The 20,034-nt window shown below is 45.6% G+C and overlaps 1 protein-coding gene across 1 annotated transcript in view; it reads left to right on the top strand.

Annotated features, from left to right (window-relative positions):
* Nucleotides 1-20,034, top strand: part of CHP1 (calcineurin like EF-hand protein 1) — a 234,686-nt gene that overhangs the window by 169,885 nt on the left and 44,767 nt on the right. The window lies entirely within an intron of this gene.

Here is a 20,034-nt window from a genome sequence, read left to right as displayed (position 1 = left end):
TCCTTTTTTCTTGCTCTAACCGATGTCAGAAAAAATTAACAATTGTCTTGCCACCGCAAATACCTCATAGACATCCCTCGCTGTCGGTTTTGTGCCTTATTCAACTCCCGATCTATTAGTCGTCTGGCTGTTTTTGTAGCCAACTACTTTCGTTCTTGATCTCCGTACTCAAAATGGCTTCATTTAGCCATCTGACTACCAATCTTCTGAAAAAATGTAAGGATAAAGACCGCATAGGTCCAAAACTGCCGATGACGCTTCTGTTAAGCTAGTCGCCAGCCCCTGATACCCACTACTACAGATTCGCAGGCCTCTACTGAGACCCATTCGGAGTCCAATATGCCACGAGATGCTTCTTCGACTATGGAACCTGCGGATGTCTCTGCCTTGGATGGGTCTGGAGCCGCTATGCAGGTACCGGCTTCTGAGGGTGTATTCAGGCCTACAGACTTTCATATTAAACCAACGGCATCGTTTCCAACTAGAAGTACCGAATTCCTCAGGCCTAAAACCCTCACTATGCCTAGAAAACAGACGACCAAACCGCTGACTCAGGCCCATATGCCTCAAAAACAAATGCTTAGAATGGCGGAAGACCTTATTACCTTAATTGGGGGAAGCCAGCCTTCCCCCTCTAAGAAACCTAGAACCAGTTATCTTTCTGATTCTTCTGATTACCAGGATTTGCCCTTATCTACTTATGAGTGTTTTTTTGTGAAAGTTTAGTGTATTTCTCTGCCAAGAAAACAAATATAAACACTTGTTTCCTGCCTTTTCTAAGCTAGTCTAATCCAGTATTCAGCTTCTGCTGAATTCAGGACTGTGTTATAAGTGCCTATGTTGCCCATATCCTTACTTGGATAGGAGGAGGTTTCTCTGTTCACCAGTGAGAGTGGGGAGCTTTGAGCAGCCTATCTGTCCCTGGAGGAGAGGTCACAGCCCAACAACTTGTATTTTATTGGCCGTTTTGGGCTAATTACGATCTTTCATCTCCCTGCCTTAAAACCCGCATTTGGTGGTTTTGCGCAGCGCCAGTTAGCTAGGGTTAAACTATTCCAGGCTCCAAGAAGTCTGCTCTTCAATTTTTCCCTTAGAACTAGTCAAACTCTCAAATAAAGCACTCTAACTATCCTTTTACAGCCCAGCACTTGCTCCAAGCTCTCAGTAAGCACTAATAAACGCTAACACTTTACCTCAGTAAAACTGTTTCATTTACACATACAGGCATGTCCAAAGGGCAGTTTCAGGTATACTCTCCAGTCCAGCTGGTGAATCTGGGAATCTTAAGACAATGTTACAATTGCCTTATGTACACAGACAACCCTCTCCTCCTTCCAACAAACACAAATGTATGTGAGAGATGCAACTATACAGCCAAGCTGGAGGCCAAGCTCTCTCAACCCAAGGCTGGAACAGCCAGTCAGGAGGAGAAGGGAAACACTTGCACCACACTTCCAGTCTCACATACACCAGCAAACAATACACACAAATACACGAAAACATACTCTGAGGCTCTAAATAAAAATCTGCATAAGCAGCAGAGACCTCCAAAGCAGACATACAAGCAGCCTCCACCCTCAAACAACAACCACGTATTACCTACGTCACAGAGTTAGTGTGCCACGCAACCACAGCCCTTAAGACTTAACACACCCAGTACACTAGTAATAGGTGACTATTGTCAGGCACACTGACGTTCCACTCACTAGACTGAACAAGAATGTTACTGTAAGCTGCCTGTCTGGTGCCAGGATCTGCCATATAACACAAGCACTCAGAGTCATATTTGTACTTGTTTTGGAATGACCTGTCATTGTACATGTTGGTGTGAACGACCTGAGACGTACCTCCCTGGACTACATGAAAAGATACAGAGGAGCTCTCTGATCATGTAGCCCAGGCAGGTATGACCCTGAGTAGCATCTTGCCCTCACCAAGAATGATGCCACAATACAAAGATAAAATTGGCTAAGCTATTGGTGTCATTCAAAGGGGATCCAGTGTCTGTCAGTCTGGGACGACATGCTCGACAAGCCATGCTGCTTCGCCAGAGATGGCTTGAACCTGTCGCCCTTAGGCTCGAAAGACAAACCCACCTCCCTAAACAACACAAGTAACAAAAAAACTGAGGGTAATGCTACTCTATGCCAGAAGTCTAAACCTCAAAATGCTCACACTCGAGGCATTCCTTAGCATGGAGAAAATCGATATCTGTGCAGTAACAGAAACCTGGTTTAAGGCTCCAGAGAGCACTACCAGGATACAACTCATACCATACCTTTCGGCCTTCGAACCCGGACGGAAATACAAAAGGAGGGGTTGTATCCATTTTCATAAAGGATACCCACACCTCCATTTTAGTAGCACAGCACATGACCTCTGAGACCATCCATGTGCAACTAACAGTGGGAAAAGCTGCTTTTCAGATCATAGCTTGCTACAGATCACCTACCCTGTCTCAGGACCCCACTCAGCTTTCCTGAGAACATTGGAAAATATAAAGGTCCTACCAAACACCATCATATTGGGAGATTTCAACTACTCAAACATTGACTGTGATAACTACTCAAGTACAAACTCCTTTGCCCAACGCTTCCTAGAGTTTATAAACGCCCTGGAACAGCTGGTCACCACGCCCACAAGAGGTCATAACATATTGGACCTGATCATCACCAACATTGGGGGATCAGTGCTCCACACCAGAGGTAAACCCCTCGCTGGTAAGATCAGATCATAAACTAATCACACTAGACATCCACATCCCGTCCCCACCCCCGGTCAAGGAGACCACTGTGAAAAACTTTTCAAAATCCAACTTCTCAAGACCGAGGTGGAAAGTTTCCAAGCCCCTTTGCTAAAGGCTAATGCTGCCCAAACAGCAGAATCCTTTACAAATACATTCTATGAGCACCTGCAGGAATGCATGGATCGAGCCATCCCAAATAAAACCAAGGCTCACTCCTCCAAAAAGAGGAAACCAGTCTGGTGGTCCCCGGCCGTAAATAAACTATACAACAGAAGGAGGAAACTATTACATGATGGAGCAAAGTCCCAAAAAGGAAAGGCATCACTGATCAATATCAGCAAGAAACTACGATCCCTCATAAAATCATCCAAGGCCAGTTTCGAAAGAAAAATTGCCAAAGATTCTAATGGTAATCACAAAGCCTTCTTTAGCTATGTCAAGAATCTAGGTGGAAACTCAGATATGCTCTGAGCTAGTGCAAAATGGCAAACTTTACCCTCCCACCCCCAAAAGGGCCCGTGTCCATCCCAGAAGAATGCAGAGCCCCTGTCATCACACACAAGAAGGTAAAAACAGCCCTCTCCAAAGCTAAAAACACAGCATCAATGGGACCAGATGGTATCCCAGGCTGCATCTTACACGAGCTCCAAAATGAACTAAACCCTCACCTAAATTCACTGTTCAAACTCTGCCTTACCATAAGCTATGTACCCACAGAATGGCGTACAGCTACAGTCATCCCGCTCCACAAAGGAGGTGCCACAACAGAACCTGGGAACTATCGCCCTATAAGCCTGACTAGCCTGGTCTGCAAGGCTGTGGAGCGAATCATCATGGATCTCATAAACGGAGACCTTGGGAACCTCCAGACACTGGACCCCACCCATTTCGGCTTTGTTAAAGGCAGATCATGCCTCCTAAACCTAGTTGACTTCTTTGAAACAGTTACCAAGGCCATAGATGAAGGAAAGGTAGTCCACACAGCCTACCTGGACCTCGCTAAGGCCTTCGACACCATTCTCCACTCTGCCATCACTGATAAACTCACCAGCTTGAACATTAACCCCTATGTCACGAGATGGGTTGCCAACTGGCTCACGGATAGAATGCAAATATTCAGAGTTGCGGGTGCCATGTCCGACTTTAAACCAGTCACAAGTGGCATCCCATAGGGCTTTGTCCTGGGACCCCATACTTTGAGGTAAGGCTAGCACGGGAGGGCTATGGCTAACCAAGTTTGCAGATGACTGCAAACTGGGGGCCATAATAGACTCGCCGGCTGACACAGACATCCTCCAGAATGGTCTCAGAGACAGATACCTGGTGTCAGAACCATGGCCTTAAGCTAAATGCTAAAAATGCATAGTCATCCCCTTTGGGGGAAAAACATTGCCCACGAATTATCACATAGGTGGTAATCCACTAAGTACGGAAGATGTAATTAGGGACCTGGGGACCCAGGTGGATGGCAACCTCTCCTTTAACCACATTGCCAAAGTGGTTAGGTGAGCTACATAGAAGGAATTTCTAATCACGAAAGGGTTCACATCTAGATCAAGAGAGGTCATTGTGCCCCTCTACTCATGACTCATTAGGCCCATAATAGAGTACAATGCCCCATTTGGAATGAGCCTTACTCAACACCTGCAACAGCTGGAAAGGCCACAGAAGTACCTCACCAAGAGGATCATGGGCCTCAAACAGATGCCCTATGCAGCTCGACTAAAAACTCCAGCTGTACTCGGTTGCTTACCGCCTGCTCAGAGGTGATCTCTGCCTGATGTACAAGGCCATGTCCAATCCGGAATTAATGGACATGCTCCACCTCAAGAAAACCAAATCTCTGAGAGCCACACGCTCCAGTGAATTAAACCTCAACACAACAATAAACAGGACATGCTGGAGGGATAGATTCCTGTCCCAGAGACTTCCCTCGCTATGGAATAGAAACACAGTTCATGTTAGGCAGAGCACCTCACTAACACAAGAGAAATCTTGGAGTGGATGGGAAATCGTAAATTCACCCCGGGGATCACCTCAATGGCCCTCCTAGACAGAGGCCCAGGAAACTAATTTAAAAGGGAGGCGAAAGCCAACAAATTCTGGCTAGGCTTATAGATGCCCTCGGGCAGATAGCTTAGTACCTACCTGTGATGCAGAGGATTCCATTCCCTCTGCTTCCTTTCCAGAAGATTTTTCTTTTGGTGAAACCTTTCATACCTTTGGGGAGCATTTCCGCTGGGAAAGCCAGGACTATTCTGAGTCCAAAAAGAGACTTGGGGAATTCTTACTCCTGCTCAACACAGGCCTTTAGCTATCTCTCCTGTTCTGGCTGTTGTAGATGATGTTTTCTTGGAATCTAGCCTTACCCCAGACACTTTACCTCCAGCTCCCAGAAAATCTGACTGGTACTACAGAGTACCTGACTCTCACAAGATGTTCATCGTGCATACAGCTGCAGTCATAACAGATGGGTTCTCCTGCCATCTGGCGGGTCCTCGGTCGGCCGAATTCCAAAGTCTAGGTCCGACGTCGGTTGTCGTCGCTTCTTCCCTGACATCAGTGCGACAGGGGTATAAAAGAACCAGACGACGCCATTTTCTTCAGTCTTTCTTGCCGCGCGGTGCCCGAAGCAGAAGCAGTTCGCAAGTGCCGGTCGGCCAGCTCCTGAGATTACGAAAAATTTGGAACCGAAGTCTTCCTAAAAGCTAAGTACCCCGTTGGGGAAACTTTTCTTGCCTCAGACCGATGTCAGACAAAGTTAATAATTGTATTTCTTGTGGGAAGCAAATACCGCATAAGGATTTCCATTCCCTCTGTATACCTTGTTTAGGCCCAGACCACAATGTCTCGGTCTGTCGCTTTTGTGCTACATTCAACAAACGCACTATTAAGCGTCGGGCGGAGTTCGCCCAGCATTATTTTGGGAAAGCATTTAACTATACTATGTCGTCGGATACTCCGACCCCGGTTTTGTCTAAAAAACGCAAAGACAAGAACTGACACTCGAGGTCCGCGGCCTCTACCGACACCACGCCTAAGCTGACTACATGTGGTCTGGTTCTCAAGTGAGGCGCCTACGCAGCCCCTGATTACCGACGACACATCTTTGGCGGTGTCTCCTGTACCCGAGGTCGCAGGCTCCTCGGCCCACACCCTGACTACAGATACCGAAGCCACGCTTGCCGTTGAAACACAGAATGTGGACAGGTCCACCTCCACTCAAGGTGTCTTAAGACCTTCCTCTTCTTTCTCCATCAAGGCTTTCACCAAGTCCAAAGCTACCATGCACCGTAAGAGACCAGCTACACAGGGCCCATCTCCAGGCCCCATGCCTAAGAAACAGATGCTTAAGATGGCTGAGGATTTAATCACTCTAATCAGAGGTTCTCAGCCACCTCCGGACAAAAGACCCAGAGTGGAGGAAGATTCCCCCTCCTCTGATCAGGGCTCCATTATTTCAGAGCACTCTGATTATCAGGAACAGTCTTACTCCCCTTTTGAAGACTCTGATGCAGAGGAATCTATCCCTTCTGTATCCCCCCCTGAGGATTACTCATTTGGTGAAACTCTGCATACCTTAAGGGAACACTTCCATTGGGAAGGCCAGGATTATTCAGATTCCAAGAAAAGGCTCAGGGAATTTCTTTTGTTACCCCAGCACAGGCCTCTGGCTATACCTCCTGTCCTGGACATCCTAGATGATGTTTACTCGGAGGCCTGCCTTAACCCGGATTCTCTTCCTCCAGCTCCAGTTAAGTCTGACAGGTACTACAGGGTTCCTGACTCACACCAATTTCTATACAAAGGCCATGCGGCTGACCTAGAAACCATCTCACAGGGCCCCAAGGGAGTTAAGGCCTCCATTGCCAAAAACCCATTGCCTTCCGAGAGAGATCCTTAGAAAGGTGGGGAAAAAAGGTATATACCTCGGCTACCTTATCCACGAGGGCCTTAAACTGTCAGTTTCATATGCTAAAATACCAACAGTTTCTGTTATCTCAATTGAAAAGTAAAATGTCACAACCTGAACAACCAGACATGAAGGAGTTGCAGGATTTGATGCATAGTGCAGAACAAGTGGGTAAACATACCTTACAATGTGGTTTTGATGCTCTAGAGGCCTCATGTAGAGCTGCTGTTACAGGCTCAGTCATGCATAGGCATGCCTGGCTCAAGGAACAAGCCTTGCCTGATCATGTCAAAGCTAAATTACTAGATGCCCCTCTTCAAAATGATGTACTATTTGGGGCAAATGCTGAGGAAGTATTACGGAAAATGGAGGAAAAGGCTAAATCAATGCAAACTGTGAAAGAATTTCTGCAGGTCCAACCCCCACGTTTTAGTAGAAATTGGCCTTCCAAAAACTGGTCCTTTCCTGCCACGGCAGATACAGGCGTCCGAGGGGCAGAGGACAAACACAAGGCTCATACAGAGGCAGACAATGGCAAGCTCATACACAAAGAGGTGGTGAGGACAACTCGCAATCTATCAGAAAGCAAAACCAATGACTTCCCCTTTGCATGCCAACCAGGTCTCAAATGGCAGCCCCCTTAGGAGGAAAGCTGGCACTATTCTCAAAAAATTGGCATATTGTCACAAAGGACAAATGGATCCTGGACATTATAAACAGAGGCTACAAATTCCATTTTCATACCCTTCCAAAAATGAAAGGCATGCCAAACCTGCCACACAATCAAAGGGCAGAGGCACAAAAGCAAATTTCAGGTCTTATAAACATGAAAGCTATTCAAGAGGTACCTACACACGAACAAGGTCAAGGTTTTTATTCCAGGCTATTTCTGGTGCCAAGGAAGGGAAAAGATTGGAGACCGATTTTGGATCTTTCCATCCTAAACACATTCCTACTCGTACCAAAATTCAAGATGCTCACACTGCAGCAACTTCTTCCCATGCTGGGCAAGGAGTCTTGGCTGGTAACATTGGACCTCAAGGAGGCATACCTGCATGTCCCAATCAGACAAAATTGCAGAAGATACCTCAGATTTCTTGCAGGTTCAACCCATTATCAATTCTCTGCATTGCCCTTTGGTTTATCTACTGCCCAGAGTATTCACGAAATGCCTGGCATCAGTAATTGCCTACTGCAGACTTCAAGGGATACAAATATACCCTTATCTGGACGACTGCCTGATCCAAGCGGACAGCAAGCACATTCTTCTGAAACATCTGGCTTATGTAATAATATTATTAAACTCTCTAGGATACACAGTCAACAAAGAGAAATCAAGACTAATACCCTCTCGGAAGATAATTTTCCTGGGTGCCAATTTGGACACAAACACCCAGATGGCCTACCTCACGCCAGAGAAGCAGGGGCAACTAATTCAATACTTCAGAACACTGGCAAATTGCACCAGGATGACTGCAAGGAAAATCCTGCAGGCTCTGGGATTCATGGCATCTTGCATCTTACTAATCCCATGTGCAAAGCTGCATATGAGAAAACTACAGCCACAGTTTGGAAACAATAATACCATTAATTCCATGTCTACAAAAGGAATTCCTGTGGTGGGCTCAAGCATGCCAAACAAACACAGGCCTTCCATTCAGCAAGCCTCAAGCAAATCAAGTCATCACAACAGACGCCTCGGACTACGCCTGGGGGGCGCACATGACAGACCGGTGCATTCAGGGCAAATGGACCCAAAAAGAAAAGCACCTTCACATCAACCAAAAAGAAATGCTAGCAGTGATAAATGCTATTATAGCTTTCAAGGACCTTCTACAACCAGGTCAGCTATTGATAAGAACAGACAACACCACAGTTATGTGGTACATAAACAAACAGGGAGGAACCCATTCTTATCCCCTATGCAGACTGGCCATGTCGCTTTGGAACATGGCATGGACTTACAAATGGAACTACAAGCACAGTACTTGCCAGGCAAGGAAAACACACTGGCAGACAACCTAAGCAGGAATATGACAGATCCACACGAATGGAAGTTGCATCCAAAAGTTTTTACAGAAATAATCCAAGAATGGGGAAGGCCAGACATAGATCTCTTTGCCTCTCACAAAAATCATCAATTGACAAAATTCTGCTCAAGGATCTTCCATCCAAAGGCCTGGAGAGTGGACGCTCTTTCTTTCAGTTGGACATCAATGACAGTTTATGCCTTCCCACCTCTTCCTCTGCTGCCCAAAGTCCTATTGAAGACCAGAGCAGACAGACCAAAGATGATAATCATCGCTCCGGACTGGCCAAGGCAACACTGGTATCCACTCCTGAGGAGCCTGACACATTCCCCACCATGGACCCTGCCTCTAATGCCTCTTTTTCTGACTCAGCACAGCTTCAGAACTCTTCAGTCAGCTGAAAACACTCAATCTAGCCGCATGGAAGATTCCTTAGCATCGCAGCAGGCCCTGCTCTCCAAGGAGGTGCAGGATGTCATTTTGGAGGCCAGAAGGCCATCAACTAGAAAAGCTTACTCTGTTAAATGGAAACGTTTTTGTGTTTGGAATGAGAAAAAGGGCCAGTGCCCTGGAAAACTGAATTTACCTCAAATACTACAATATTTGGCTGAACTGCTAAGCAGTGGACTTTCGTTCTCCTCCATCAAAATCCATGCCTCAGCCATTTCTGCAGAATACAACACTGACCCACCTTTATTTTCTCACCCTCTATTAAGACAGTTCCTCAGAGGGGCTAAGAATTTAAGACCTCCAAGAAAACAACCAATACCTGCTTGGGATCTTAATTTCATTCTGGAAAAACTGACTTTGCCTCCTTTTGAGCCAGCTGCCTCATCAGATTTACAATATTTGTCCTGGAAAACAGCTTTCCTTCTGGCTATCACTTCAGCTCGTAGAGTTTCAGAACTACAGGCTCTTATGGCTGTCCAGCCTTTTATCATCTTCCATCAGGACAGAGTTTCATTACATACCAACCCGTCCTTTATGCCTAAAGTGGTATCCAGGGTAGCTTTAAATCAGGCCATACATTTACCTACTTTTTATCCTAATCCTCAAAACAAAGGAGAGATTACTGCATTCCTTGGACATCCACAGACAACTGCGTTATTATCTGGACAGAACAAAACCTTTCAGAAAATCAGAACAGCTTTTTGTGGCCTATGCGGTAGGAGCTCAAGGAAAGTCAATATCCAAACAGACAATCTCAAAATGGATAGCCCACTGCATACGCTTTTGCTATTCCTTTCATGGCAAAACTGTACCTACAGGCATTAGAACTCATTCTACCAGGGCCACAGCCACCTCTGCAGCCTTCCTCAGAGGAGTTCCTACCAAGGATATTTTAGAAGCAGCCACTTGGAGTTCTGTACATACCTTCTCCAAGCACTACAACCTACCATTATACTCCAAATCTAGAGCAGGCTTTGCCACTGCAGTCTTGCAGGGCATTTTGGCTCCTCCTAGCTCCACCTAGTGCCTACCACCCCCTTCTTAGCTTTGGGATTCTACCCATCTGTTATGACTGCAGCTGTATGCACGATGAACATAGTACAGTTTTGTACCTACCCTAAATGTAGATGTTAGAGTGCTAATACAGCTGCAGTCCAGGTTTCCCTCCCTCCCCTCTAGGGGTCTTCCTTTATGGTGTATTTGCTTGCAACTACTGGTCTTTGATTATACTGCATTGCATTATTACATAATTTTATGTATTGCCTTCCTTCTGGGGGCACCTGACATCTGGGGCAAGAAAAGCTGAAGAAAATGGCGTCAGCTGGTTCTTTTATACCCCTGTCGCACTGACATCAGGAAAGAAGCGACGACGACCGACGCCGGACCTAGACTTTGGAATTCGGCCGACCGAGGACCCGCCTGACGGCAGGAGAACCCATCTGTTATGACTGCAGCTGTATTAGCACTCGAACATCTACATTTTTGATGGGTACAAAACTGTACTTTTCTCTTCAAGAATCCTACTGCTGATCCAAAGACCATATCCCAAGGACCAAAAGGCATTAAGGCTACTGCTGCCCAAAATCCTGCCCCTTCTGATAGAGATTCTAAAGCCTTAAACAGATGGGGTAAGAAGGTATACACTTCTGCTACTTTGGCCATTAGGGCTTTAAATTGCCAGTTTCATATGTTCAAGTATCAGCAGCATGTTATGGGACTACTTAAACAGAAAATTATGTTGATTCCTGACTGTGCTGAACACAGACTTGCAAGATTTAATGCATTCTGCAGAACAAGTTGGTAAACATACTTAATTGCAATGTGGTTTTGATGCTTTAGAAGCATCTTGCAGGGCTGCTGTCACTGGGTCTGTACTTAAAAGGCATGCTTGGCTTAAGGAACAAAGCTTGCTAGATCATGTTAAAACTAAATTACTGGATGCACCCTTAAACCAAGACAGCATTTTTGGCAAAGCAGAGGAAGTCCTAAAAAGGATGGAGGAAAAAGCTAAATCTATGCAAACTGTTAAGATTTTCTACATGTACAGCCACCCAGATTCAGTAGGCATTGGCCTTAAAAGAACTAGTCCTTTCCAGGCCATCTCAGTCCAAACCTAGGGAACAGCAGACCACCAAGACTGCAGTCACAGGCTACACACAGATCTAAGCAGTGGGGGGGCTCCCACTTCCAAAGCAGGGAGTAGTAAGCCACCCCCCCCTACGGAAAAATGGCACAATGACGTAACCGTAACCCTTCCAAGCCCTGCTCAACTACTTGCTCCCTTAGGAAGAAAGCTCACCCTGCATGCAAAAAAACTGGGAACTCATTACCCAGGACAAATGGGTTTTGAACATAGTTTCCCCAAGGATACAGATTCCACTTCCACACACTACCAGCCCCAAATGTTTGGCCAGACCTCCCCCCAAATCAATGGGCGGAGGCCCAACAGCAGGTTCTCTCTCCTCAGTATCAGGGCTATCCAACCTGTCCCAGCAGAACTAAGGGGGACAAGGTTTTTATTAAAGACTTTTTCTGGTACCCAGAAAGAAACTCCTGGCGTCCTATCCTGGACCTCTGTATTCTCAACACCTGTCTGATGGTTCCAAAATTCAAAATGCTAACTCTTCAACAGCTTCTACCTTTGCTAGCCAAGGATGCCTGGCTGGCAACCCTAGACTTAAAGGAAGTTTATCTGCACATCCCAATAAGAGAATCCTGCAGACAATACCTACATTTCAGGGTGGGCTCCATGCACTTTCAGTTCTCTGCACTTCCCTTTGGCTTATCTACTGTGCCCTGGGTATGGGTATTCACAAAGTGTCTAGCTCGAGCCATTGCATTTTGCAGGCATAGAAATATTCAAATTTACCCATACCCAGATGATTGTCTGATTCAGGCAGAAAGCCAGGACTTGCTATTACAACACCTGGCATTTGTAAAGAAACTTCTAACCTCACCGGCGTACACCATCAATGACAAGAAGTCTCACCTAGTACCCTGCCAACAGATTGTATTCCTGGGAGCAAGCTTGAATACAACATCCCAGATGGCATTCCTCACTTCAGAGAAACAAGTTTATTTGACAACCTGCTTCAAACTATTGGCCACAAAAACCCAGCTGTCTGCAAGGAAAATGCTGCAAGCTCTGGAGTTCATGGCCTCTTGCATTCTGCTAATTCCATATGCAAGACTGCATATGAGGAAACTCCAATGGTATCTAAAAAGTCTATGGTGTCAACATTCTCAGGACCTGGAAACAATGATTCCTATCATTCCTTGTAAAGGACAGAGTTCCTTTGGTAGGCAGAGGCCTGCTACCACAACAAAGGACTCCCTTTCACTCTGCCTCCTGCCGCCCAAACCCTAACAGATGCCTCAGACTATGCATTGGGGGCTCACATAGCAGGGCAGTGCATTCAGGGCAAATGGAACCCGAGACAGATGCACCTGCATATCAAGCAAAAGGAATGTTAGCTGTACAAAATGCTCTGACAGCCTTCAAAGACCTTATTCTTCCAGGACAACTATTGGTAAAGACCGACAGCACCACAGTTATGTGGTACATAAACAAGCAGTGGGGAACCCACTCCTACCCTTTCTGCAGACTAGCCATGGCTCTGTGGAGGACAGCATTGAGCTACCAAGTGCACCTACAAGCTCAGTTCCTGCCAGGCAAACTAAATTCACTGGCAGATGAAAGCAGAAATCTCATGGACCCACATGAATGGAAACTAGAACCCCAAATATTCAACCTCTTGAGGAACAAATTGGGGGACCCCAGAGGTAGACCGGTTTGCCTCCCCTCAGAACTATCAGTTGAGCAAATACTGCACCAGAACTCCCCACAGTCAAGTTTGGAAAGTGGATACCCTGTCCTTTACCTGGGAAAGCCTCGCTGTTTGTCTTTCCTCCTCTGCCTCTCCTCTTGAAGGTTCTACTAACGATTAAACAGGACAAGCCAAGAACAATACTGATTGAACTAGACTGGCCACGCCAGCACTAGTACCCCCTCTTGTGCAGTTTGACACCATGGCGCCTGCCTCAGACCCCTTCCATTCTGTCCCAGCAGACAGGCCAGATTCTGCACCCTCCGCTTCAAACCCTGAACCTTGCAGCCTGGCTAATTCCATGAGCTCTCCTCTAGCATCCCTCAGTGAGCGGGTACGGTATGTCATTCTGGAGGCAAAGAGGCCTAGTACCAGAAAATCCTATGCTGAAAAGTGGAAAAGATACTGTTCCTGGAGCCAGGCTCAGAGGATGGGCACAATGGTGCCCAGCTTACCTCATATTCTAGAGTACTTAACAGAAATGCTCCACAAGGGATTAGCCTTCTAATCAATTAAGATTCATGCCTCTGCCATTTCAGCACATTGTAATACTGAGCCACCCATCTTCTCTCGCACCTTGCTAAAACAATTGCTTAGAGGGGCCAAAACTTTGACCCCCCCTCCCCCCAGGAGAGTTCCCACTCCAGCATGGGACGTTAACTTTGTATTGGAAACGCTCACTCCTCCCCCCTCCCCTTTGAGCCAGCTGCAACAGCAGAGTTGAAATTCCCTTCCTGGAAAACGGCCTTTACTTCTAGCCATCACTTCAGCAAGAAGAGTGTCTGAATTACAGGCCCTCATGACAGTGGAACTCACTATCTTCCAAGCGGACAGGGTTTCCCTCAGGACTAATCCTTCCTTTATGCCCAAGGTGGTGTCTAGTGTGGCCGTAAACCAGTCCATTCATTTGCCTACTTTTTTACCTAATCCACAAAAAAAGGGGAACTGATAGTGCACTCTCTGGACGTGCACAGACAACTTGGATTCTATTTGTACAGGACTAAGCCTCTCAGAAAATCTGACCAGCTGCTAGTTGGCTTTGCTGCAGGGGCAGAGGGAAAGGTAATTTCAAAGCAAACCATTTCCAAATGGATAGCCCATTGCATTAATTTCTGCTACAAGCACCATGGAAAATCTACCCCACAGGGGATAAGATCACATTCCACCAGGGGTACATCTACCTCTATGGCATTTCTCAGAGGAGTCCCTACCAGGGACATCCTGGAAGCTGCTACCTGAAGCTCTGTACATACCTTCACCAAGCATTACCACCTGCCTATTTTTTCTAAATCCAGATCTGGATTTGCCACAGCAGTCTTGCAGGGCTTAATAGCTGGCTTTAATGCTCTTTTAGCTACCTCTTTCCTTCCTTAGCTTTGGGAATCAACCCAAATGTGATGACTGCAACAGTGAAACTTTAAGAACATAGTACAGTTGTGTACACTTACCATAAATGTAGATATTTGAGTGTATTCACTGTTGCAGTCCTGGTTACCCTCCCTCCAGCCCCCCCCCCCACTTCTCTTGGTTCTACCTTCCTTCTTGTTTGATATGTATATTTTTTTCATGTGTATTTGCTTTTTGATGGGGGTGTACCATACCATATAAATGCTTCCTATTGTGGGGGCACCTGACATCTGGGGAAAGAAAAACTGATGTAATGGCATCGGCTGCATGTTTTATACCCCTGCCGCCCTGACGTCATGGAAGAGGCGACAGCATCCGACACAGAAATCCGAAGACTGGTATTCTGGCTGGCTGAGGGCTACCTGCAGGCAGATAACCCAAATGAGATGACTGCAACAGTGAATACACTCTAACATCTACATTTATGGTAAGTGTACACAACTGTACTGTTTTAGTGTTTTAGACCAGTTTGTGAATAAGATTAGATCTGATGTTGATCTTCTTTCCATCCATCACTGATGGGTTCAGTTCCGAGCTCTCAGAACAGTCTGCCTATTACAAAGCTCGTGCCAGCCAAAAAAACTCTTGAGCCAAGTCTCTACCCAGAATGCCTTTCTCCCTGTTACCTCAGATCTCGTTTGCTGCGTAGTTGTAAAGCCGCGTTTCATCCGAGCTCTCAGCTAAGTGAAATCTTTTTGATGTGTAAAAAATTTTTGAATATCTTCATATTTTATTAAGCAATTAGTATTTTTAGTGTTCTTTCCTCTCTGCCTGTTACCGTTGGTAAACTTTCAGGTACCATTCTTAGTATGGCCTTTCTTCCCTTATCCTTGTGGTATTTCTTCTATACCGTAGTTGGTATTGTTTCCCCTGTTTAACCTGTTAGCTTTAAACTTTATTCAGGTGTTTCCCTTTTCTTCTCTACATACCAGTGTATAGTACTATTTGTGATTTCTTTTGTACTGAGTTGGCTTCATTATAGTTGGATTATGCAGTTGACTTGTGGTGTTTTTCACCAAGATGTTGGATAAGAAGGGTGCTTCAGGTTTTAAACATTGTACTTCTTGTAAGAGCAAGTAACTGATTCTCATGATGACTGCGTATACTGTTTGGGAGTGGCCCACCTTTCGGTGCGGCCTCCAAGTTGACATATGTCAGAGTTTCAGCCAATGCACTCTTCATGAGTGCAAAAATAAACTCATTCTGAAATGATTGCTCAAGACTCCCTTCTCAGTGGCCATTTCTGCAATGGAGGTCTCAACCCCTCCTAAGGCTCAACCCCTTCTAAGGGCAAACAGAGATCCCACTCTGTTCCTTCTTCACCATCTGGTGGTCAGAGCAAGCCTGGGAAATTAAAGGTCCCCAAGTTGTCATCTGAGCATAAATCTGTCTCTTTGGCTACATCTTCTGCTCTGACCATCCCAAAACCTTTGATACCGATGCCTGTTTTTGCACCGGTCCTTACTACGCCTGTTTTGACTTCGGCATGTAGCCACTTCGGCTCAAGGCACACCTTCGAATACGCCATTAGTTTTCATTTTGGAACTGATCGTTTCGGCTGCTGCTTTGGCACCTAGCGTTGTACCGACCTCACTGGATTTGACCCCTTTACTTCCAGTCTCGAAACTTGAGACTTCGGTGCTGGCAGACATTGTAGCACTAACCCGATACTCCCTCTCTTTAGATCCGTTTCTGGGCCAAGCGTGTATAGCCCATTCCTCGAATGTCCTGAGACTCTCCGTCTGAAGTATCCACTAGAGCCACCAGGAGCCTTTCTGAACACTACATGGTGAGTCTTGTAGACCGGCTGTTAGCCAGGGGATTCCCTCACTTTCCAATACCCATCCACCTACAGGACTTGGGTTACCTAATCCACGGACTCCCATCTTAGTCCTCCGACCATCTCTGTTCTGAAGCCTTCTGCTCAGACATCCTTCTTGGAAACCATCACCTCTATGCCTATGGTGCATCTCACTCCGGCCCAGAGTTTCTCTTTGGTCTTGGGTTCCCGCTCAACTGGTCCTTCAGTCCGAGGATTGGGGGATGGGTGAGTCATCCCAGGGTATGGAGCCGCCTCTCTCCTTGGTTCTATCCTCTGCGCCGATGGCTGCGTCCATGCCGATCCGGCTTGAGGCTCCATCCATTGGGGTGGGTTCTTCAGAGTGGGGTGTGACCCAAGTCCCGAGGTTCTTTCTCTGTTCCAGGCTCCCATCTGTCTTCGGGTGGGCCTGCCTTCTGTGCGATGGAGAGGGCTCTTGTTTCTGGCAGCACTCCTTTGATGTCAGAACCCCAGTTTTCACCCCCTGAGCTCCAGCTGTCACAGGCCACCCCCCTGGGACACTGGGCAGAGAAGCCGCAGGACACCCTTGTTCAGGGTGCCCACTCTTCCAAGTCCTCCTCAGAGACCCCCACTGAGGAGCTCCCTCAAAAGAAGATGTGCAAGAAAAAGCACGTGGATTCACCCAAGGATTCCTTAACGGAAGACTCTGATTACGATGGGGTCCCCACGGTCACTTCCTAATGATGTCTCTTTCGGAGACATCCTGGAGATGTTAAAGCAGAGAGGTGACTGGAAGCCTTCCGGCCCTTCGTCTGAGGAGTCTGTGTTCCTGTAGGGTTTTCACGCTTGGCCTTCTACCTCTTGTGTGATCCTGCTTGCCGACTAGATCATCATGCAGCTCGCTTGGAAGAACCCTGATTCCATTGAGGCGATCCCTCGGAGACCAGACAAAATTCTTTCCCCTCCCAAGGAGAACCCGCATTGGTCCAAAGGGTTACCAGTTGATGCTATGGTGGTGGCTGTGGCAACGAAAAAGGACTTGGCTGAGAAAAGTTCCGCTGTCCACCCGCCCAACAGGGAGTCCTGGGCAGTGGACAGACTTGGGAAGCATGTTTTTGCACAGGGACCTTTGCTATATACGGTCCCTGAATTATCTGGCACATTTTCCGAGGCTCCAGAGGGACTTTATTTCCGAACTCTCTGGGATGCTCACAGGACAGTTGTCTGACGAGGTGAGGGACAAAGGGGCCTTGCAGCTTGCAACCCTGGAATCCATATCCAACTCATCCACGAGGTTCCTGTCGCATGCGACCGAAGGGGTGGCTAGAGTAGAGGGTTCGGGCATCGTTATGAGGTGTCATGCCTGGATGCATATTTGTGATCTTGCGGATCACTTGAAGTCTTCTTTCTGAATGCTCCCATCGAAGCTTAGTCTATTTTTGGCTCCAAAGTGAAGGACACGCTAGCCAGGTGCAAGCAAGATGGAAAAACCCTGTCTGCCATAGGCCTATGGTTTTCCAACCCTCAGCGTACCTTCTCCAGGAATCAGAGGAGTGGGAAAATATGGCATTGTTTCCTTTCCGTGCCGCACATGGTGGTGATATTCCCAGAGGCAGAGGGGGTAACAATTCCAGAAGATGCCCCTATAGAGGCAGAGGGGGTTCTCGTAACCAAGGCTCCAGGGACTCTTTCTCTGGACAGCCTTATCAGCGCTCCTGAGGGGCAGCCCGATTGCTTACCTCTGGAAGCGGTCAGGGGTAGTTTCTCTCTGCACCAAGCTGCCTGGCAATCTATCACCACCTATCATTGGATGCAGAACATTATCACGAGAGATCACACCATTCCCTTTTCTTGTCAGCCAAAATTTCCAAGAAAACTTTGCTATGTTCCACCGAGTCAAAGGGGGAAGCAGCAGCTTCAGAGATTATAAAGCTGTCTCAAAAAGAGTCCTCCAACCAGACCAGCGCGGATCCGGATTCTACTCGAGATTCTGTTTGGTGCCAAAAAAGACAGGGGACTGGAGACCTATTTTGAATCTCAGCAGTTTAAACAAGTCTGTCACCCAAACCAAATTCCGGATGCTCACTGTTCAAGCCATCCTTCCCTTTTTAAGAGAAGGTGATTGGATGTGCTCTGTAGATCTCCAGGATGCGTATTAACACATCAAGATGGACAAGCACCAAAGAAATCTGGAACCAGTAGTCGAGGCAATCGAAAATAGCGTACCACACTTTATTCAACGCTTTTGTCAGAGACTTCATCAGAATACAAAATCATTTACTAATGATAATGCTGAAATAACCACATCAATCAAATAATTAATTGACAATAATCACATGATTGAAACTACTTTCTTTTTAAAAAGTAATATATAAAACCTAAACATGTAAAAAGACAATTTATTAGAAACTTAACGTAATTAAACCTAATCAAAATAAGAAATAAAATCCATTTTTTATTTAATTTTAGTTTTCTATCTTTCAAGAAACACTTTGTTAATAGCGTCATTAAGGCCAGGTTTCTTGTCAGAATAGAGCTTAATCTCCCAAATAGTCTCTTTGTTCGAGAAAATTTTTAAAATTGCCACCCCTAAGGTCTTTTTTACCAACTTCAAGAATAGAAAAGAAAACTTTCTTAAAATTCATACAATCTATAGAATGTCTATGTAGACCATTCCTAGAATCCTTAGTCTTAATACTGTATATGTGTTCCCTCATTCGTTCTCTTAAAGTACGAGTGGTCATACCGACGTAAAACGCCGGGCAACCACTACATAAACTAATATATACTACCCCTCTGGTTAAACAATTTACAAATCCAGGAACTTCTAATGTTGTATTTAAATGTTCTAACAATACATAAGGTCCTTCAAAGACGTATCTACAAAACCTACACTGTTCACACCTGAACATACCCTTTTTGTGTGTGACATGTCTTTTGACTTCATTATCTAAAGAAGCACTTTCTAATAATCTTTTAAAATTAAATTTGTTTCTAAAGACAAATTTAGGTTGATCCCCTAATGTCTTAAATACATCCGAATTACCTTTTAAAATGCACCAATTTTCTTCCAAAAGATTTTTTAATACCAACATTACCTACAGTCATGTCAAGTGAGCATACAGCGCCAAAGAAACCTTTTATTAGAACCATTTTTATTACTGATGCCCCCTGTTTTATTCAGTGGCACCCTTAATAATGCTGGATAAAACACCTCACGTTAGTTTTATGTTCTGACATACTTAACAATCTAAACTTTGTCATATCCCCTTTTAACAAACATTGTTGAAATAAGTTCAAATTCTTTTAATAAGTTGCTATAATTTGTGGTCATACAACAAGCTCTAATGTATTGACCCTTTGGTATATTTTACTTTGTATGTTTAGGATGGTTACTTTTGTAATGTAAGTAGCCGTTGGTAAAGGTCTTTTTACGAAAGATCTTACTTTGAAAATTTTCTTTTTCATCCCACCAAAGCGTGACGTCCAAAAAGTTGACATTATGGTCACCCTCACTTAGGACAAATTTTAAAAATTTGACAGAATTGTTAACATCGGTCAGAAATGAATCAACTGCATCACGTGTACCCTTAATGATAAAAAAAGGTCATCGACAAACCTGGAATAAAAAAGAATGTTGTGTTTTTCAATCTCAACCAAAATATTAACTTCCCACCATGCCATAACAATATTTGCGTACACCGGGGCAACTGTTGAACCCATAGCAACCCCTCTTTTTTGTTTATAATAAATCTCATCAAAAAGAAGATGGACAAACACTCCAGTCTGCTTCGCTTCCGGCTAGGAGCTAGTCATTGCCAGATGTTCGTGTTTCACTGTTGCAGTCATTACTCTGGGGTTATCCTGCTGGGAGGCTACCC

This window comes from Protopterus annectens, chromosome 6.part0 (genome assembly GCF_019279795.1).
Source record: "Protopterus annectens isolate FY-2018-M chromosome 6.part0, PAN1.0, whole genome shotgun sequence".
Taxonomy (NCBI): domain Eukaryota; kingdom Metazoa; phylum Chordata; order Ceratodontiformes; family Protopteridae; genus Protopterus; species Protopterus annectens.
The sequence above is the reverse complement of the archived record's forward strand: the minus strand, read 5'-3'. Positions and strand labels throughout refer to the sequence as shown.